General features: G+C 49.8%; 1 long non-coding RNA gene across 1 annotated transcript; it reads left to right on the top strand.

Moving 5' to 3' along the window:
• The first annotated feature begins 12,708 nt into the window (after positions 1-12,708).
• LOC121824724 (uncharacterized) lies at positions 12,709-17,825 on the top strand. Its single transcript, XR_006066681.2, has 3 exons — positions 12,709-13,183; positions 17,028-17,620; positions 17,788-17,825. It is a non-coding gene; the product is annotated as an uncharacterized LOC121824724 (long non-coding RNA).
• The last annotated feature ends 4,939 nt before the right edge of the window (positions 17,826-22,764 follow it).

The raw sequence follows: 22,764 nt of genomic DNA, 5'->3' as shown, positions 1-22,764 counted from the left end.
ATGTAAGACCCCTTACTTGGCTACTGAACTGCACATGTGTGGTCATATAGCTGGAGGAGTGGCCGGAATCCTAACATCCCAAACTTTTTGCTTAGTATAAAAAAGGCGGGTGAACAGGAACAGGGGCGTTGTTTCTCCCCCCTAAAAAACTGCTTCCATCTGACTTGGTGGCATCCGTTGGCTCTTGTGGGGAGTAAGGAAGGGGGCTTCTGAGGTAGATAGGCGTCCTAAGATTATGGGCTGTCGTCTCATGCCTTGGACCTGTCCATCATCCCTCTGGGCCTGGGACTCCGGCTGCTTGTGTCTGACAGGATGTTGGTGAGACAGAGAAAGGCTTAGAAAAAAAAATTATTTTTTTTTTATTTTTTCCTTCTGGAAGCATCCCAGGGTGAGAGAGGGGGTCCCAAGACCAGGAAAGTTTGGGCTGCACCTATCTGAAGCAGATCTGACCTGTCCAGATGGATTCAAGCTGGTTTCTGGAGCTTAGAAGAAATTTTAAATATATTAAGAAGCAGCCATGAGAAAATTAAAGTCTTGGGCTGGTGACCATGACATTGTAATGTTTAGTACTCTGCTTATACTGGTTATTGTTGAGAGAGAGAGAGGGAGAGAGAGAGAGAGAGAGAGAGAGAGATTTGGAACATGTTTTTAATTTTTACTTGAGATAAGCACTATCAAAGACAGATTATCTTAAGGTACCTGTTTCCTTTATTAGTTTAGCATCCTGTAGACACAGGTGATTAATTGCTGAGAGCATTTAACAGTAATAGATTGTTATATTAAAGTCTGTTTTTTGCAGGGCCCAGACCCTTTTTGGTCTGGGGGTGTAAATACCTTTTGACTGATACTGTTCCTTACCACCTGGGTATATCTGATGGTCCTTGGACTCCAGCTCTATGGTAATCCTGTAACAATTAGCTGAGTAGTTCATTAGAAGATGGAACCAAAAAGAAAAACCTTGTGAGGTGAGAACTCATTCTTCTGGAATTGGGGACAAGGCAGTGGATCCTGGTGTCCTCTGGAACCTGAGAGAGAGCAGGGCCCTGTCTGTGTCCCTGTGCATGAGGAGGAGAAGCACTCCTGACTGGTCTGGAGTGAGGCACATGGGGGGATCAAATGAAATGAAAGCTCCTACCTTAGCTGGAAAATCTCCTCCCATTAGGTACCCCTGAAAATACAATTGAGTGGTGGGGGGAATTAAGTGGTGGGGTGGGTAAGGCTGTCCCCCTACCCTGACAATAGGGAAACGAGGAGAGGTGGAATCCCAAAACTCCCTCAGGATTGAGTAAGTGGCTTAGTGTCCAAAAGGAGGAAAGAGATCACCCCATGGTGCATCCTGAGTCCCCTGTGAGTGTGTGAACAAGCCCAGGAGGTCTGCTGGAGGTCTTTGATGTTCCCATTCCACGAGGTGCACCAGGGCAATAAGTTGACCAGCATCTCTCTAGGTGGCACTTTGAACAAGGCTCAGTTGATGGCCCAAGGATCAGGGCACCCACTAGCCTGTGTGGCCTTTTTAAGCACAAGGATCTGGAAGCCCTTATGCAGCTGCTTGGATAACGTGTTCCAACATTTGGCAATTCTGTTCATGGGTTTTCTCATCTCTCCCATGGTACCTTAAATGCCACAGCTGAAACTTCCACCTTTGGGGTTAGGAGCCTTCTCTCCTGATGTCAGGAAGCTCTGGGAGACATGAGACAGATTTTATTCCATATATTGAATTAAGTTTTGTTTGTTTATTTGTTTGGTGTGAGGACAGCTTTAGGAAGACCCGCCAGGAGGCAGGCTGTAAACTGATCTCTGGCTAGAGAGCCATCTGGATTATTATGATCCCAATGTGGGTCCTGATCATAAACTTATTTGCATGCATCCTAGCCTGCTTCCAGACCTGTCTGTGCTTCTCATGGCAACTGAGAACGGATGACAGTAAGAGTGGAAGTGGGAGCCAGAGTCGGGCAGGAGCAGACCTCCCAGTACCGGAGAAACAGAGCAGAGGTCAGAAAAGTGGAGGTTCTTTAGAGTCAGAGATTCCTCAAGTTCAGGTTGCACGTGGGCAGGAGGGAAAGACTCAGAAAGGGAGAGTTCAGAGCTTAGTAAAAGTGTGGGGATGGGGTAACTCTTTTCATTTGCCTGTTCAGTGGCAGAAGTTAGATAATTTCCATGAAATATTGAGGTTCAAGAAGCCATTATGTAGCCATATTTCTAGGAATATTTAAGGCATTTCTCAGAGGAGGAGCAGGACCAGGAGAAGGAAGCCTTTATGTCCCATGACTACAGCCAAGAGAAAAAATTAAAATAACAAACAAGATCCAAGACTCCCATCTTGGGTGTCCCTGAGAATAGGTAAAGATCTGTGGACCAGCACAAGTTACCTGACCCTTCGTCAAGGGAGGGTAAGGGCTGGCAGTGTATGCAGCATGAGGACCCCCTGGGAGTCTGACAGCATTCAATGCTTCACCAAGAGAGAATGTGCCGTAGCTTGCACAGCCTGAGGACCCCCAGGGATCCGATGAGAGAAATAGATCTCAAGCTACAGTAGTGGAAAATGGCGAGGGATCAGAAAGGGAAAACTCATCAATCTGAGCAGCCAGTGTGCTGTGCGGAGCAGTCTGGTGGCTGGGCAAACGAAAGAAGCGGGCAGCCGAAGGTGGAGTAAAACCTCGGTACAGGGTCCAGACACAGAGTGCTGGGAGAGCCTGCTTTGCATGGCACCAATGCTGGTTTTAATAAGTGGCGCTGTTACCATGCTAAAAGGTCACAAGGCACGACGAAACCCATTATCAGAGCAGACTTTTATTAGAAGGAGGAGGGGGGAGACAGAAGAGAGTGACCAGGCCTGTGGAAGGCATGTGCAGAGAGAGAGAAAGAGTGGGGAGGAGAAGGAGGAGATGGGGAGGAGGAGAGAGCAAGAGAGAGGTGGGGAGTCTGTGACTGGCTTTTTAAGGATTCCCTTGCACATGCGCATGTGGGCTTATGGAGCTACACCATGCATGTGCAGATTGCGTGACCACACTGTGCATTGCACAATCACACAGCACACGGATTATGTAGGACATAAGACCCCTTACTTGGCTACTGAACTGCACATGTGCGCTCATATAGCTGGAGGAGTGGCTGGAATCCTAACAGTGTGGACTTTACTCGGGCTGTGTTCTTCCCACTGGTGTGTATGGCGCTTGTGCCTCTAGGATCTGCTGATGCTGGAGAGGAACATCCACTGGAGGCTGCTCTTCCTCCAGATGATGCTTGTGCCTCTAGGGGCTGCTGACTTTGTGGAAGATGGTTGGCCAGAGGGAGGTGTTGAAGTCCAGCTCCAGCCTTTTGAAGAATTCGTGGGGGGAGAAGAGAGGAATGAAGAAGTATTAGATAGAAATATAGGCAGAGACAACAAGAAAGGCAGAGAAACAGGATAGCTTCGGGAGGGCCCTGGGTCAATACCCAGTCGCCCAGAGTTTTATTCTAATGGGTTTTTTATACACTACCAAGGGGAGAGGCAAAAGACCTCCCCCTTTCAAAATCAAAGCACAAACAAGTGCCCACACCCCAGAGCAAAGCATCTTGTAATGAGGCTTTGAAGTATAAGACACCTGGCAACCATGCCTTTGTACCCTACTATGCAGCCTTGGAGAGCAACATAAACTCTGACTCTCTGGCCTTGAGTCAAACCACAAGTTGGAATCTTTGTGGGCTCCCACACAGAGGGAAGTGGGAAGGTGGTTCTGTGACAGCTTGTGGACCCGAGTTCAAGTCCTCAACACCAATGTAATGTCAAATTCACTGGTTTGAGCATCTGTGATCCCAGCACTCCTACAGGAAGATGATGAGTAGAGACAGGAGAGTCCCCAGGAGCTCACAGACCACTAGCCTGTATAGACAGTGGCCGTGAGACCATGTCTTAAAGAGGTGGAGGACAGGGACTAACACTCAAGGTTGCCCTCTGACCTCCAGATGTGTGCTGTGGCACACACAGCCCTAATAGTCACACATATTCCACACACATATTCTGTGTGTGTGTCGTGTCTGTCTCTGTCACATACACACACACACACACACACACACACACACACACACACTACTAAGAAGCAAAGAAGTAGGGGGCAGGAAGAGGAAACAGACACTTCAGGACACTACCTGTCAACATGAGCTTACACTTCACTGGTCACCTCCGTCTTCAGTGTGACTAAGGGGAAGGTATGGGAACGAGGGCTACAGCAGTCCAAAACACTGTAGCTGCATCATTTTTTCAAATGCCCACCTGTGAACAAGGTGTGGACACGTATTTTTTTTCCATAGTTAATGCTCTCATTCCAGGAATATCTAGACCACTTGTCTCTCAATTTCAGTTTTCCCAGCCAATTAACCATTCAGAGTTGGCTGTTGTGCTTGTCAGTGTTATCCAGAGGAACAGCGGTCATGGAAGATTCACTTAACTTACGGTTAAGTAAATGCTATTATTAATATTTTATACAATATTTTAATTGAGATTAGTATTTTATTCGTGTGTGTAGGTTCTGGAGATTAAACCTAGGTCTCAGGCTTGGTGGCAAGCACATCTACCTGATGAGCCATCTCACTGGCCCTAGAAGATTTTTTTGGATTGGTTAACACAGGGCTGGCATAGTCCGCAGTGGCCACCTACACGTCCAGTCCAGAGGCTGGATGCCTCAGTATTCCAGCCACTGCTGAAGATGCAGACACTCCCTAGCACTGAGTCCGCACTGAAGATGCAGACACTGCCTAGCACTGAGTCCAAGCACTGAAGATGCAGACACTCCCTAGCACTGAGTCCGCACTGAAGACAGGAGTTGTCAGTGGATGATTGCTACAATGGGTGAATTCCACAGCAAAAGAAGGGGCTGGCACACCCAAGTCTTCCTGCTCCCTAATCTCCCCCCCACCCCGGGCTCCCAGCACTTTGGATGGCACCATTCACAATCAGTGTGGGTCTTCTCCCTCCTGCCACTGTCCCACATGCCAACTCTCTCTGGAAATTCCCCCACAAACACACAAGTGTGTGCTCCCCATCCTAACACTCAATCCCGTGAGGGCCAAGCCTTCACAGCTCTGCTGTTAGTGTGGGGATGCTTAACCACAAAATCATGGTGGCACTGTTTTCCCCTGGGAAGAGACATCCACAGGGCTGGACACATGACCTGGAAGCCCTAGTAACCCAACAACCTTGCCCTGGTGGTGAGCCGCCAGGCAGTCAGGTGGTCTGGGCAGGCCAATCGGCAGGAAGTCAGGTGTTCTGGGCAGGCCAATCAGCAGGAAGTCAGGCGGTCTGAGCAGGCCAATCAGCAGGAAGTCAGGTGGTCTGAGCAGGCCAATCAGCAGGAAGTCAGGTGGTCTGGGCAGGCCAATCAGCAGGAAGTCAGGCGGTCTGAGCAGGCCAATCAGCAGGAAGTCAGGTGGTCTGAGCAGGCCAATCAGCAGGAAGTCAGGTGGTCTGAGCAGGCCAATCAGCAGGAAGTCAGGTGTTCTGAGCAGGCCAATCAGCAGGAAGTCAGGTGTTCTGGGCAGGCCAATCAGCAGGATGTCAGGTGATCTGAGCAGGCCAATCAGCAGGAAGTCAGGTGATCTGGGCAGGCCAATCAGCAGGAAGTCAGGTGGTCTGGGCAGGCCAATCAGCAGGAAGTCAGGTGGTCTGGGCAGGCCAATCAGCAGGAAGTCAGGTGGTCTGAGCAGGCCAATCAGCAGGAAGTCAGGTGATCTGGGCAGGCCAATCAGCCGGAAGTCAGGTGGTCTGAGCAGGCCAATCCGCAGGAAGTCAGGTGGTCTGAGCAGACCAATCAGCAGGAAGTCAGGTGGTCTGAGCCGACCAATCAGCAGGAAGTCAGGTGATCTGGACAGGCCAATCAGCAGGAAGTCAGGCGGTCTGGGCAGGCCAATCAGCAGGAACTCAGGTGGTCTGGGCAGGCCAATCAGCAGGAAGTCAGGTGGTCTGAGCAGGCGAATCAGCAGGAAGTCAGGGGTCTGGGCAGGCCAATCAGCAGGAAGTCAGGTGGTCTGAGCTGGCCAATCAGCAAGAAGTCAGGTGATCTGGTCAGGCCAATCAGCAGGAAGTCAGGTGGTCTGAGCAGGCCAATCAGCAGGAAGTCAGGTGGTCTGAGCAGGCCAATCAACAGGAAGTGTGGGGTCTGGGCAGGCCAATCAGCAGGAAGTCAGGGGTTTGGGCAGGCCAATCAGCAGGAAGTCAGGTGGTCTGAGCAGGCCAATCAGCAGGAAGTCAGGTGGTCTGATCGCACCAATCAGCAGGAAGTCAGGTGGTCTGAGCGCACCAATCAGCATCCCTCCACAAGGCATTGGCCACAAAGATCTCCCCATTTGGGGCAGAAGGGGATGGAAACAGCGTGTGCTGGTGGGCGTCCACTGGTGCAGAAACTGAATCCTTAGCAGGGAAAGTTGAGGTGGGGGTGTGTAAAGAAATGCCCAGGTGGAGGACAGCCAATGGCAGACCACCCAGGCCAGAGTGGTGGTTCAGTGAGCTTCCTGTGGTTACATATGGGTGCGTGGAGGATGCACAGGCAGCTACAGGAAGTTTCCCTGGGTGTCATGCAGGCAGTTAGACCCTGAGGGCCCCAGTCCATTCCCCAGCAGTTGTTTGCCTTTTCTATGACCTCAGTGGAGGAGGGGCTCCACGGGGTTCTCCTCTCTCCTCAAGAGAACAGTGAAACAGATCTGGTCTTCTGAGGATTTCCTTTTTAGGTTAGCACCACTGCTGTGTCTTCAGATGGCAGCATTTGTGTCCGACCCAGAGGAAATAACCACACGAGAGAAGCTCCTTACAGACTGGAGAGTCTACGGGAACCATGGACAAAGCGCGAAGGGCGACCTTGACTCCGATTGTGCATGGACCCTTGCAAGCCCTAATTCCTCCTTTTGCCCAGCTGGTATTACATTGCAGCCCGCTGTGGGTAATAAGTGGCATGATTATGTCAGAATGTATACAAACACTCCGAATGTAAATGTTACTGATGTGAGAATGAGGGGAAAGATTGTCACAGGGAAGCAGGGATTTCATACAACATCCTGGTCCAGTGTCTGGAATGGACCAGGAAGCAGCTCTTATCTGTGTGGTGCTGTGTGAGGACTGTGGACAAGTTTGAGTTGGTTGGCCCCTCTGGGTTAGTTTTACATCTGCTACTGAGGACCCTCACTCCAGTGCAGTTGATCGCTTGGGCCTGACCATGACTTTTTCAGGAGGCCTGGGGACTTCTGAGTTCAGACAGCCTGGACACAGACTCCAGGCAACACCTCCTGACTGCCTTCTAGATGTCCTTGCCCACACAGGAAAGGGGGTATTCCCATCTGTGGTTGCTGAGACTGTTTTCCAATCAAGAAGAAGGAATCCAATCACTACTCCAGTCCCCATACAGACCACTTTTCTGCACACCCAGGGCCACCCAAATGGCCAGCTGCAGTCTCCTGACACAGAGGCACAAGGGGAAGCATATAAATATATCCTGGAGATCCACTGAGAGGATGGAGTGATGTGGAATAAAACGTGATGTCTATGTCCAAGTTCACCAGGAAGGAGCACACAAAGTGACCATGTGATTGGGGGATCAGACAAGGCATGATGTTCACCTTCCTCACCCTGCCCTGCTACCAATAGGATCAGGGTGGTGAGGAAGCCACAGAGCAGACTAAGTCTGGCCACTTTGTCTCCACAGCCATGGCCAGGGAGAACCACTGTGTTCCAGTGGCCAATAGTAAGAGGCAAAGTTCCCACAAGTTAAGGAATTTGGGGTGTCTCTGTCTAACAGATGGAGCCTGTAGATGCCCTTAACAAGGGTCTACAGGCCCCGAGAACATGGACAGTCATCTGTGGGAACCTGTCACTCAGTATCAGGCTGCAGTCTAGTAAGATGTTACCTGGAAGGAGACTCAGACAGAGCATGTGAGCTAGAGTTGTGTAGTTCCAGGATCCCGTGGCCTCAGTTTCCTAGCACTGTAGACCATGACCCCCCAGGAAGAACTGTTTTCACTATGACCTGATACAAATGTGGCCATATGGACAACAGGAAAGCAGATATGGAGGACACAGATTTGACCCAACTCTTCAGGAGGGTCAAAGAGTGCGCCACCAAGCACTCTTTAAAGTGCCGGTTCTGGGGAGCACACTCGGGCCCTCCTGCCTCTGCAGCCAGCACTGTTTGCAGCCTGTGAGATGCACCTTCCGATTCTCATGTGAAATGAAGAGGCAGAGAGCCACACTCTGAAGGCCCTGGATCTCAGCTTGCTTCTTAGACTCCCTGCAGCTGTGGGTCCAGTCTTTTGTTTTCTCTGTGGGGGTAGGGGCCTGTGGGAGTATGTAGGGAGAGGAGGCCATGCAGAAGTGTGCAGGGGTGCCCAGGAGTGTGTAGGTATGGTGTGTTCAGAGATGTGCAAGGTTTTGCAGGTGTTTGCATGGTCCTTAGAAATATAGAGGGGCATGTGGGTGTAGGGGCTTATATAGGCGTGTGGGGGTACAAGGGTGTGGGTGGGTACAAGGGTGTGTGGAGGTGAGCAGCTATGACTGGGTATGTGCAAAGGCGCGCAGGTCTGTGAGGGTGTGTGTGTGTGTGTGCAGGTGGGACATCTGGACCCGGCTGGAGCAACGGCTCAGTAATTAAGACCATTTGCTTCTCTTATGGAGGACTGTATTTGCTTCTTAGCACTCACATTGAGTGGCCCACAACTGTCTACAGACAAGGGATCGATTTCCCTCTTTTAGCCTCCTCGGGCACCCGCATGCAATGTGGTGCACGTACAGACAGGCACACACACACATACCCACATTAAAATAAATAAATAAATAAATCATCTTTTAAAAAGGATGAAGTTGTGTGGCTGTGTAAAAGGGTCTGTAGTGAGTGTGAGTGTGTACAGTTGTGAGCAGATGTGTGTGCAGGTAGTGCAGCGGGTGTTTGGGTATCTGCGAGGTGTTTAAGGGTGCAGCTGTGTGCAGTGATGTGCAGGGTTGAGCAGGGGCCATATGGGGGTTGCCCTTCTGTCCTGGGGAGGAGGAAGTGCTGCTGGGCTCCTGGGCCTCCTCCTGTCCCCGGGAAGCAGACAAGAAAGCGAGGCCCCGGCACAGTGACAGCACAGATAGCACTGGAGCACCTCGGCCAGACCTGCTCCGCCCCGGGTCCACACCAGGGAAGATCCTGAGGAACAGCTGCCGAATGCTGGGAAGGGACTTTCTGAGGAGATGTGTGTGGTTGTCTCTGTCCATCCGGTGCCAGAACTGCAAGAATGCACCACCAAGCACTCTTTAAAGTGCCGGTTCTGGGGAGCACACTCGGGCCCTCCTGCCTCTGCGGCCAGCACTGTCAGGCCTGAGCACGTCCTCAGCCCTGCAAATATGGCTTCCTGTAAGTGGGATACGTTTCTCTCCGCTATACTCAAAAGGAGAGCCAAGTTTGGAGTAAGCCCCTTCCTGTAGTCTGGTGGGGAGGAAGTCGACCCAGTGGTCAGCCCTCTGAGGACACCTTTCTGGTGCATGGTGACGGCCTGCCGAGGGAGCTAGGGCAGGCCCAACCATCTTATCCTAAGATCAGCGTTGTTTTTATATCCTCTTTCCTTTAGAAAAGGAAAATGATGACTCCTGGTGAAAGTTACCCTTTATCCACACAATATCCAAACCGAGGACCACATCTTCCAGTCCGGATGTGGGCACATACCAGCCCTGCCTGATGGATGGAGTTGGCAGGTTTTCTTCATCTTTTCTTGGCTCAAATTTTTGCCAACTTACATATTTTTGATGTTTCGATAGCTTTCCACCAAACCAGATGTTTCTGTGGCTTTACTGTGTAGGTTCACTCTCCCTCCAGGCAAGCTTATAGCATTTGATGAAATACTGATGCAGTTGTTAGAACATGATGCCATCGCAGACTGGGAGCTTCCAATGCTGGCTCTGGTGACTTGGCTAAAATAGTGAACTATGGAGCATTTTCACCTTCGCAGTAATTCTTTTGAATAATTCTGCCCAATCTTAACCCGGGTTTCCCCCTAAGAACAATGGAAGCCATTGAGTAATCTTTGCAGAGGATAAAGTGGCCGAGTCTATGCTTTTAACAGATTTCTGGAGCTGTTGAAATGGACTTGGGAATGGGGCTGACACAGAGGGAGGGGCTTCAAAGTCACCGTGTCAGATTAAGGTCATTGTTAACACACTGACAAGGCAGCAGTCAAGTTGATTAAACTGTGATTAGCACAGATAAAGCCAAATCAAACACTAGAGGGGGGGCTAATAGCCCACGACCAAAGGGCAGAGCCGCAATCCTACTTAGATGATTAGGGTCTCCTGCAGCATGAACTTTGTAGCTAACCGTAGTCAGTAGCGTACTCCACTTCCTCTGCAGTTACCTCCACAGTCCAGAAAGTCTACAGACTATGGCCCAAATTCTTGATACTTTAGACAAAAGAGTTTGTCTAAAGCACACACTGGTGAGTCTTCCAAAAATTGAAAAAGAACCCATTCTCCTCCTTCTCCGTGGCAGATATATTCGAAGTCGACATCAAACATAACATGGAGGAAGCAGCCAGCTTCTGCTCCATCCTCCGGGGTGGGTGGCACCCTTCCTCAGCTAGACATTCTGGGTTAGAAAAAATGTCATGAGGTTGCAAGATGCTTTAGTAAAGGGACAACCTTCTCAGAAACAAATCTGCATCCTCAAAAAGGTCTTCTTTCCACAGAAAAGCTCCCCTTTAGGGGTGGAAAGTTTTCCGTATAATTTTTGCAACCACACACAGATGCAGGATATGAAAGGATGGCATAATGTGTCAGCTGTGAAAATACGGCTTCATTCCCTGATACCTCTTAAATCTTCAACTCTGGAATCTGGGTGGAAGGAGCCATGATGCCCCCCGATCCTAAAGCCCCTCCTGTTTCCTCCCTGTTCAACACCGTGGCAGCATCTCTGCAGATCAGCCCCCAGAGGAGGGGCCCTGAGGAGGAACCGCTGGGCCAAGCGCCACGTAACTCAGACGTCTGCTCATAAACACAGTTGGTTTCTGGATGTCGCGAGGGAAAAGAGCAGCGAATGGGTTTTAACCCGTTTGCTGTTGCGGTGACGACACATCCAAGACTGGGCATCTGTAAGCGTGCACGTTATTTCTGGATCAGTGTGAGCTCAGGGTCTGTGGGGCAGGGTAAGGATGTGGTGGGGTAGGTCTCTCTTCCTCCTGCACTGCCTTCTCTGCTCAACTTGTGTGTGTGTGTGTGTGTGTGTGTGTGTGTGTGTGTGTGTGTGTGTGTGCGCGCGCGCGCGCGCGTGCTCACATGCGAGTGTTCCCGTGAGTGCGTGTGTTCATGTGTGTGCCCTGGCAGTCGGAAGGTGACCTTAGGTGTATTTCTTGGTCATTTTCTGTCTTGTTTTCTGAGCAGGGACTCTCACTGAATCTAGGTCAGCTGGCCAATCCCAGAGATCCTCTGTCTCTGCCTCCTCAGTACTGCACGCTGTTGCTCCCAAGGTTCCCAGTGGATTCTAGGGATCCAACCTCAGATCCACATGCTGGGGTGGAAGGATCCCTACCAAGTGATCATTTCCTGCCCGAGCCTTCGCTTCCTCTTCTTATAAAGCCACAAATGCCACCTCATGATCATGGTCACCCTCGTGATCCCACCCAGTCACCTCCCAATGGTGCGCCTCCAAATGCATCACCATACGATTTGGGGATTAAGTTTCCAATACACCGTGTTTGGGGCGCACACTCAGACCATGCTAGAGGGACATCCAGGGTTCACTAACTTGGTCTTAGGATGGGATCCCAGAGCCAAGGGGCTTCTGGAAAGGACTGTTTTACAAGAAATACATGATGCTCCAGTTTAACCTACCCACTGCTGTCCCATGGTTCTCAAGGCCCTGAGTCTCCAGGGAATGCCATCCAAGTGGCACAGCTGTGTCCCCCACCTCCCAAGGCCCTGCACAATGAAACCCCTTCCAGAGGAAACAGTGTCGGGGAAGTGGAACGAAGCCTCTGAATCATGAAGCCTCTGAATGACCAATGTTCACCAAAGGCCACTTCTCAAAGAACTCTTTAGCTCAGGGGACCTACTGGAGGTACCTTGAGTCTGACAGACCTATCCAAAATAGTTATTCATTCAGAACCTACAGATTTGATATTTGGGGTTTTTTGTTGTTGTTGTTGTTGTTGTTGTTTTGTTTTTGTTTTTTGTTTGTTTTTTTGGGTTTTTGGTTTTTTTTTTTTGTTTTTTTTTTTTTTTTGTTTTTCGAGACAGGGTTTCTCTGTGTAGTTTTGGTGCCTGTCCTGGATCTCACTCTGTAGACCAGGCTGGCCTCAAACTCACAAAGATCCGCCTGGCTCTGCCTCCCAAGTGCTGGGAGTAAAGGCGTGTGCCACCACCACCTGGCCAGATTTGATATTTATATTGTTTACTTTTCTTCTTGCTGGGAACCAACACCTGACAAAGCAGCGTGAGGGAGAAGGAGTTGGTTTGAGAAGATGCAGTCCATCTGTACCCACCCATGGTGGGGTGGGTAGGCCAAGCAGGGGGCCGAGGCAGCAGACATGTGCATGCAGCTGAGGCGCCTTACCTTGCTAAGGAACAAAAGTAGAGACCTGACAGGAAGCGGGCTCACTTCCTCCAGTGACCTCCCTTGCTGCTCCACACCTAACAGTGCCACAGCTTCCAAAGCAGCTCTGCCTGTGGGAGCCAGCGCCCCCCAGGCCAGTGGGAGTCCAGCAGCGTTGTTTGTAAGGGTTTGCAGAAAGGACAGGAGGGACTATAACGGGGACACTGGCAAAGACACGCAGAGTGATTTAACAAAGGACACTGGTGTGTATTGGTTACTTTTCTATTGCCGTGGTAAAGCACCATGAAAGAAAACACTTACTGGTTTGTGGTTCCACAGGGTTAGAGTCCGTGATGCCGGGAGGAAGGCATTGGTGGCAGGCACAGCGGAGAGCTCACATCTCAAACTGCAAGCAGGAAGTTGAGAGCACACTGGGAATGGCATGAGCCCTTTAAAACCTCAAACGCACTTCTTCCAGCAAGGTCACAGCTCTTAATCCTCCTCAAACAGCCGCCAGCTGGGGACCAAAGACTCAAGAGTGTGAGACTCGGCAGGGGAACATCGCATTCAAACCCACAAAATAGAATGGGAGATTGTTCTACCTTCACATAATTAAATGTTTGGGCACCCTGATTGACATATTAATACTCAAACCATGTAAACAGGTAAGCTGCTAAGGCTCGAATTTGACTTTGGTTGGTTGCTTTGTTTGAGACAGGGTCTTTCTGTGCAACCCAGGGAAGACTCGGATCATGGTCATGTGAGTGCTGGGCTTGTAGTGTGCACCACACTTGGCAGCTCTGACAGCTTTAGCTAAAGCTTACTTTGAAGCGCCAGCCTGCTCTGTCATCTCTGAACTGCAGGTAAGAAGTCAAGTCGAGCCTTTTGTTTTAAAGATTGCTGGGGTGATAACTCAGTCAGGGAAATACTTGTGACCATCTGAGTCTGAGACTCAGATTCAAGCAGCCTCGTATTTATTCACCAATGTCCTAGAAGCTATTCAATCTTTTTAAGCACAGCACATAAGGAAGTTGGACTAGGGGCAGGTGACAGGAGCTGCTTGTCCCTCTTCCCAATGTGGCCACATTGCATAACTCTTTTCCTGCTTTTCACTATTTAATTAGTTTCTTTGGCTTATTGGGACCAGGTGGCCACCCCTGGGGACACAGGCTGTGACCCCTCAGTCCAGTAACAGTAAGGCGTCCATGAAGGGACAAAAGACACACCCTGTGGTGTGGGCCACCCTCAGCAAGCTGCCCTGGATGGAGAGGAGAGATGGAAGTTCTTAGCTGCTGCCGGTCATCTTCCTCCAGGGAGCGTGTCCCTCCTCACTTCAGCGGCATCAGCTCCTCTTAGCCTCCTCCTGGTGATGCAGGAATAAATGAGTATTCAGAGAAAGTCTGACCCTCGCATTTTAATGGGGTCTAGGGTGCATCAGGGTGACGTGATGGAAACCGTGGTGCCCAGGAGCCTGAGGAGTGGCTCTCCTCACACTTTGTTCTGCACCCTAAGCTTGGGGCTGCTGTTTCCTTTGTAAATCTAAACTTGATCATTTCTGGACTTCACCTGATCTCCCGCCTGCTGTGGCCACAGCTTCCTGCAGCCCTGGGCCGGGTGCTCTCTCTTCGGGTTTGGGGGGAGAAAGGTGCGTCTTCGGAGTCTCCATTGCATGGTTTCCTCCCCCCCCCACCCTGCTTTCATGGTGTTTGCAGAACTTTGTACCCAGAGTCAGCCTACAGTCCAAGTCAGTGATTTCACAAACTCATCAAGCACATGTTTATATCCAAACAAACACCAACCATCCTGCAGTGGCCACAGTTTCTTAGCAGGGGAGTGTGTGCCGCTGTGGGGTGGGGCACAAACGCTAAGTCCTTCACAGCCTTTGCTGTTTTTATTCCACATTGATCTTCTTTGGAACACCTTTTGTTTTTATCATAGTGACAAATCTGAAACCCAGCTTCACAAAGATACAAGGTCACATTCTCATGCTGACACAATGTCCTATTTTAAATGAATACATTTATATCACATTTGAGAGAATTTTCTGATTTCCCTTAAGTATCTAAATCACCCCACTGTGCTCATGGATCCATCTAGCACCTTGTGACGTCTCAGCACAGTTTCAGGAACTGATTTGTCCTGAGGCTTCACAAGCCAAGTCACCTTTCCTCTCTAGGTGACTATCATCATACCTCAGGTATCGCGCAAGAGCAGGGAGCCTGAATCTCTTTACCAGAGAGTTCCTGGCTTCCTCTCAGTGACCAGTGGCCAGACTTCCCATCCTGCTTGCTTTCCACCAGTGAGAAGCCTAGAGTGTCACGTTCCCATCCTAAAGGCCAAGGTGTGGACTCCTTGGACCCTGTGTGTGCTCAGTGGCAGATGGCTTATGACTTTAACTGGGTCACCCTCAAGGGGAGAACAAGCTTCCTTACATTCAAGCATGCTCTATCCCCAAACTGAGGAAGCTTTGGTGGGTCTTAGTTATCCTGCAAAGACCCATGTGTCAAACAAAGGTCTAGATGCCAGCTCATTACTGCTGGGAGGGTTTTATTTCTGTGAAGAGACACCATGACCATGGCAACTCTTATAAAGGAAACCATGTAATTGGGGTGGCTCCCTTACAGTTTCAGAGTTCAGTCCAGTATCATCATGAAAGGAGCATGGCAGCAGGCAAGCAGATGAGGTGCTGGAGCTGAGAGTGCTACATCTTGACTCAGAGGCAGCAGGAAGTCAACTGACTGTCACACTGAGTGAAGCTTGAGAAAGAGACCTCAAAGCCCGCCCCCACAGTGACACACTTCCTCCAACAAGGCCACACCTCCTAATAGTGCCACTCCCTCTGGGGGGGCCATTTTCTTTCATACCACCACAGGTGGTGAAACCTTTTAGAGGAGGGACTCACAGGGAGGTCTTGGACCTCTAGGGGCATGTCCTCAATAAGGAGTGTGGAATGCCTTTCTATTTGTGTTCCGGCCACCATAAAGTGAGTAGCTGCTCCATTTCATGTTCTTGTCACAATGTGCTGTCCCCTTGCAGGATCAAAAGCACCAGCTGACCAAGGATAGAAGCCCACAAAACCATGAGCCAAAGTAAATCTTCCTCTCTCAAAAGAACATTTAGTGTGTGTGTGTGTGTGTGTGTGTGTGTGTGTGTGTGTGTAGGCACACTCACATGTTTGTGCACATTCAAAGTCCAGAAGTTGTCCAGTATTTTCCTCTATTGCTTTTTTACATTATTTTTCTGAGAAGGGGACTCTCACTGAACTTGGAACACCGTCTGAACTGGATTGACTGGCGAGTGAGCCCCCGGGGTGTCCTGTTTTTCTCCCCCAGCATTGGAATTACAGGTCCGCCCACCACAGCCAGCTTCCCACGTGGGCTCTGGAAACCTGAAGTCCGACCACTGTGCTGCCACAGCGCTTTGCCCCCTGAGCCGTTCCTCAGCCTGGCTTTCCCCCTTTTGAGTGGAGTGACCGCAGAGCCTTTGCCACAGCAGCAAAGCTATCACAGGGAGGGGAGCAGCATGCTGTGGGTCACCCCAGACTCTCCTTGGCTAAGACAGGACCATGCACCCTCCCCTGAAGACAGCCCAGCATGTGACTCGGAGCAGATGGGGAGAATGCCTGTCTAACTAGTACTGAGTTTTGTTTCCATTTCCAACCCTTCTTCCCTGGATGACAGACACTGGGTCACAGCTTTGTGAGCTGCTGACGTCACACTGAGCAATGGCATCGCTGTGATTTGATCCTTTCTGAAATATATGTAGCTATGGATATGACATATAGACATATGGCCCAAAAGATCACTTACAAGCTTGGGATATGACTCTGAGTAAAATGCTTGCCACAAACCCTGAGGACCTGAATTCAGACCCAAGGACCCACAGCTGCCAGGTGTGGTGGTACACACCTTTGGTCTCAGCACTTGGGATACAGAGATCAGCACAGTGAGCCCCAGGCCAGCCAGGGCTGCATAGTGAGACCCTGTTCAAACATAAACAAACAAACAAACAAACAAACAAACAGTACAAGGCTAGGAGGTATCATTGCCTGTGTGGACCTGTAACCACAGCCTGGGGAGATGGGCACAGACATGGAAGGATCCTTGAAGCCAAACACTCTGTATAAAACAGCAGAGCTTCAGGTTGAGTAAGAAACACTTGCAAAAAATAAAAGGAGCAATCCAGCAAAGACTCTGAGGTTGTGTACACTGCTGATATTGTACACAGCACATGCACACACACACACACACACACACACAGAGAGAGAGAGAGAGAGAGAGAGAGAGAGAGAGAGAGAGAGAGAGAGAGAGAGAGAGAGAGAGAACGTGGCTCTGTGTTGGGTGCTGGTCTCAGTTCCAGGACTTGAGTTGGAGTGGTGATGGGCCAGCAGAACAGTGTCATGCTCTCTGGGGTCACCAGGTTTCACTCAGTCGTGTCCTGAAGATGCTATGCTTTTCTTTTGAGTTTTACTATTGGTCCATAAAGATCTTTCTGTCCTTGCTTCTGCAGGGCCGCCCTGAGGTTGCCTCTTCTCTACACCAAGTTCCACAAACCCCTGGGCTGTGATCACATTGGGGAGCAGAACACAGCTTCCTTTCTTGGTGAAGTTTATGAACACGTAGTCTCTTGGGTGCTACTGCCCCCACATTTGAGTGCTGTGGGACGGTCTTTGTGTACTCTGTGATTGGTTACTAAAGAAGCTGTTTTGGCTTATGGTAAGGTAGGATAAGAGCCAGGTGGGAAATCCAAGAGAGACACAGGGAGAAGAGGGCAGAGTCAGAGGACATGGGAGCCCACAGCCCAGGGAGCAACATGTCAGCAGATCGGTAACGCCACAGCCACATGGCAAACATAGGTCAATAGAAATGGGTTCATTGAAGATGTAAGAGCTAGCTAGCAAGAAGCCTGAGCCATAGACCAAACAGTTTGTAATTAATACAAGTCTCTGTGTTTACTTGGGACTGAGCGGCTTCAGGACACAGGAAAACTTCCGGCTACATTTGAGGGCGAGAGGACCCAGCTTCTGCAACCCTCATCCTCCCGCACGGGCTTCCCTGGTAGAAGCTTGCACCTGTCACTCTTGAGGACCTGGGATGTGAGAGGTGCGTTGTCTCCATTCCTGGGCTTGGGCCCCCCTCCTTGGAGACAGCAGGTGATATCGCCATTAAAGTCTGAGATGAAGAAAGCCTTCGAGGGAAATAACTATGGGAATTAGTATCTGCCTGTTGTCCCTTGAATGGCAAGGTGTCTGTCTGTCCTCTTTGCCTAGGTATTATCCAGGAACCTGGAAAGGGCACTGAACAGGGAGTCCAACCAGGTCAGAGTCCTGACTGCCTGGTTCCAAGCTGTGCACTCCTGGCCAAGTCACTCGACTTCTCTGAATATCAGCCTCCTGGGGTCCTACAGCTCATCGGACACCGTCAAAGAGACCAAGTTCATAAAAATGTACCTTCCCTCTGCTGCAGTGAAAACGCAAGACTGCCTTGTGCCCCCCCCCCACACACACACACACAACACACACACTGCGTTTGAAGCATCCTGTGTGTCCTTCATCTGGGCCATGTCCTGCTCACTCATCTAGATGAACAAAAGACTCAGCCACTTTCTGTCACGACTTCCCCTGCTTAGATGGAGGGTGTGGTGACAAGGTCTGCTTTCCCACTGTATCGCTATTTATTCCTGTGAGCACAGGGCCTCAGGAATTGGCAATGATTTTCCCTTTGTTCATTCACTTTCCTCCCAAAGCCGGCCAGACTCCAGGGTGAACGCTTTCCCCTTTAGTTGCCAGAACAGGGCAGACCTGATACAGAGAGCAGCAGCAGAGAAAGTGTGTTTCCCAGGCCCTACCCAAGGGGGCCTGTCCTTGTGCACCTCAGCCTGGGCTGTCAGGGAGCAGAGGGGGCGCCCTCTCCCCTCCACCAGCCTTCCTGCCTGACTCACCAGCCTTCCTTCTTTCAGACAATTCACACCAGCTGGGGTGGCTGCAGCAGGCTGGGGGGACCTGCTGTACAGAAATGTTGCCTTTTCGCCCTGCACTGCTGGGGCCCCCAGCCTGCCCACAACCCCAGTTTTTTGAAGTGTCTCCGACTGAGGCTTTTTTAGGGAGGACATTGTAGGGAACGGGATGAAATACCAAGCGGAGGTAAGCTTTCTTTCTTTTTTTTCCTTTTTAAATTGAGAATAGCACCATGCAAACCATCATCCATTCCCTCCCCATTTCATGTGCTCCTTTGTCTTAAACCCAGAGTCCCCTAAGTGCTGTCTATATGCACGTGGACGTGGGACCACCCACCGGAGCACGGGCAGCCTCTCAGGGGTCACATCCCTGCAGAAAACTGACTGTCCTGCCTCAGCGGCCGTCAGCTGCTAATAGCGCCTCAGTTCAGGGTGGGACTTCATGACCTGCTCCCCATCCACATTGGGATTTTCCACTGGCTTGATCTTGCATAGGTCTTGTGCAAACAGGCACAGCTGTGGTGAGCTCATGTGTACAAGGGCCCTGTCACACCTGGCAAACGATGTTTTGCTGGGTTTGCCACTGCTTCTTGCTCTTATATGCCTTCCGCTCCCTTCTTCGATGACCCTGAAACCAGGGAAGGCTGTCTCATTTAGGGCTGAGCACTCCACAGGCTCCCGTTTATACATTGACCGTTATGGGTCTCTGTATTAATCACCATTTACTAAAACAGGAGTTTCTCTCATGAAAACTGAGAGATGCACGGATATGAGTCATGAGAATTCAGTTTAATACTCTGTCCACTTAGCAAAATAATAGTAACACCTTCTCCCTTGTGGCCTCTGGCCTAGCCAATCACAGGGTTTTGGTCCAGTTAACAAAACATATCAGTCATGAGTTCCATCATGTCCGGTCAGCTTTAAATCCAACCAGAAAGTAATGTGGCTGCTCCTATAACATTTGTTGCACTGGGCACATCTCGACATTTGTTATCCTAGGTCCTAGGTCCTGGGGCTCACCACTGGGTAAGGTTGTTGAATAATCTTTTCCCCTGGTAGTGCACACAGAATCTTCCAGAACTGTGAAAGCTAATCAGTAGGGATGAGGCTTCCAGGCTGTCACCAGCCTGATTTCCCTGTGTCCTGTGAGTACATGGTGCCTTCAGCAACAGCATCATACCATAAAGTTTTGGAGGGGAACCAAAGCGATCTCGATGGCCTGTGATGTTGGAATATTGAACACCATTGGCCAACAATTCAAAAAGACATAACTCAGTCCTGGTACTGACTGTTTTTTTTTAAATATATTTTGGTAGCATATGGTGTCTAGTGGGAAATTGCCCCCCACGATAGCATAACTCCGTTTAAACTCCATGAGTGTGTGTGTGTGTGTGTGTGTGTGCTCGCATGCGCGCACGTGCACGCGCTTTAAAAATCTTCTATGTAGTAATTCCTATATTGCTTTTTCAAAAGAGGTCATTACTGTTAGTCATGTCTCCCCATATTCCCTCATCCTGTTGTCCCATCCCCCAGCTCATTTATCCCTTCCTGGTCCATTGTTCCCCTCCCCCACATACCATCTGTGTCCTGCCCTCCTTCCCTTGAATGCCCCCTGTAGCCCTTACCAGCTTCCTCTATTGAAACACATATATCTGAAATTCAAACCTATCACCCACATATGAGAGGAATATGCAGCGTCTGTCTTTCTGGGTCTGGGTTGCCTCACTCAGGCTGGTTATTTCTGGCTCCATCCATTCTCCTGCACGTTTCACTGAACCACATTTTCATTAGGCTGTTTCAATCTTCTGGCATTTTGAACACAGCAGCAATGAATGTGGACGAGCAAGTATCTCTGTAGTAGAATACAGAATCCTTTGGGACTGAGCCCGGGAGGGAGGCTCCAGCTGGTTCATATGGTAGACCTGTTTCTAGCTTTTAAAGGAACCCTACATTTGATTTCCACAGGGCTGCACCATTTCCATTCCACCAACAAGGAACAAGGGGTTTCCTGTCCCCCGATCCATGTCAGCATTTATTGTCTTTCTTTTTAAACCTTAGCTGGAGTAAGACGACATTGCCAGACTTCTGGACAGCAAAGGACATCACACTTAGTGAAGAAGCAGCCTACAGAATGAGGAAAAGTCTTTACTTGCTACGCCTTGATAGAGGGTCTAGAATATAAATTAACTAAAAAAATTGAATAGCAACAAAAATAACCCAGTTAAAAAAGAGTGGCATGGAAATAAACTAAAAGAAAAATAGCAATGTCTGAGAAATATATATATTTTAAGTATTCCGCATCCTTAGCTACCAGGAGAGTTTCCCTTTTGATCTCCGGAAACCAAGCGGAGATCCCCGAGTGTCCGGGCTGATCTTGGTTGTCGGCTTGACACGCGTGGGCAGAGGAGACCTCGGTGGAGGTTTGCTTCCATCAGACTTGCCTGCCGGCATGCCCCAGTGGGGCATTTTCTTGGGTAATGATTGCTGCAGGAGGGCCTGTCCCATGGTGGGTGGTGCCATCCCTGGGCAGATGAGCCTGGCATGAGAAACGTGCCTGGAAGCAAGCCGGTAAGCCGGTAAGCAGCGCTCTCCCGCAGTCTCTGGTTCAGATTCCGCCGCCAGGTTCCCACCCTTGCTTTCCTCCATGACGGCCTGTGACTTGGGAGCTGTAAGATGACGTAAACTTTTCCCTCTCCAAGTTGCTTTAGGTCAGTGTTTTATCACAGCAACAGAAACCAAACTAGAAACCCAAGACAGAGGGCTCTTTGGAGGACACGGGAGCGGCGTGTGCCTCTTCTGACCTGACCTGACCTTCTGAGGTGCTCCGGTGTGTGCCCTGACCCGAGGCAAACTCCTGTGTACACATCCACCTGGTGTCCCCTTTATTTTCAACCAAAGCTTGATGTGGGAACCGAGCATGCCCAGAGGCAGTCCTGCCTGCCATTTTAACCTTGCAACCTGTCCCCAAATGAGGTGCTCAGTTTTCCTACATAAACTCGGTGTTCAGGGCTCTGTTGCCCACGTGACTCCCACGCTCCTTGCCCGCTGAGGGGGGTGGTAATTTTCTCCACTCTGTGTCTTCGCTCTGTGCTCACCACTCCTTAGAGGTGTGACCCGGAATATGTTACTTAGCCTCTATCCAGACATCAACCTCTTCGTGTTTGAAACAGGACTAATAAGCCAGCTCACTCACTCCCCTCATGGGTGGTTTTTCAGATTCAGTGAGATAAAATGTTGGTCTGGTGGTTTATGATTTATAAAGCATGTGCATATATAAACATTGTATTTTTTCCTGATTTACCTTGGACTCCTGGAAGAAACCTTCACCAGGTCCAGTCCAGCCCCTAGGCATGCCGGGATCTCCCTCTGCTGGGGTCTCTGAACAAGAATTCCTGGAGAGAAGCAATGGCCAGAAAGCCTCATTGACTAATTACAATTTCATGACTTCAATTCACCTCGGGCATCTGCAGCCCCAAGGAGTCTCTTCTTGCCCACCTCTGATTGACCTAACACCCTGTGACAGACAGATAAAACCCTCTCAGAATGTACTAACTTAGCAAAACCCTAGTTTTCACCATGGTGGGCACATCCCACTACACTGTAGCCACCTACTCAAAGTTCCTAACAAAACAACACCTGACTCCTAGGTCAGGAGGATAGCTTTATTTCTTGTACAATTTAGGGTGAGACCCTCCTTCCTTACAGTCTTACTAATAGACTCCTAATTTCTTACCTAACCACTTCTAGGGATGTAGATTGAGCACACAAATTCCCTTGTTGACTAATCAATCATTTAGCACTCATTTGGGTTGTAAAGGAAAGCCTAATGGCCACTGCCTGAGAAAATTCTTACCTGCCTTTATGACCCCTGTAAGAATTCAAGTCTGGTGACCTTGCTCTGCCAGAGGATCGCTGTGGCTTGGTTTCTAACTGAATACCAGAGAGACTTGGAGGAAAGGAAAGGTATAAGGAAGCATAGGGGAGGGTTTGAGATATGGAATTTGAGGACAAGATGGAGAAGATAAAAGAGAATGGAAAACTAGATGGGTAAGAACTGGAGAACTGCTGAGAAGGGGAAGAACTAGATTGAAGGGCTAGAAGAGAGGACTAGAGGAACGAGGTGGAAGATGAGGAAGAGCCAGATGGGGAAGAACAAGATGAGAGAGAAGGAGATGGGAGAGGAGCTAAGATGGGAAGGAACTAGACGGATGAGAACCTAGAAGGGGCAGAACTAAGATGAAGGAATTAAGATAGAACCTAGAGGGGACAGCAGATTAATGTAGGGAGAAAT

The sequence above is a fragment of the Peromyscus maniculatus genome, chromosome 21, assembly GCF_049852395.1.
Source record: "Peromyscus maniculatus bairdii isolate BWxNUB_F1_BW_parent chromosome 21, HU_Pman_BW_mat_3.1, whole genome shotgun sequence".
NCBI lineage: Eukaryota > Metazoa > Chordata > Mammalia > Rodentia > Cricetidae > Peromyscus > Peromyscus maniculatus.
This window is presented reverse-complemented; position numbering and strand designations above follow the sequence as displayed.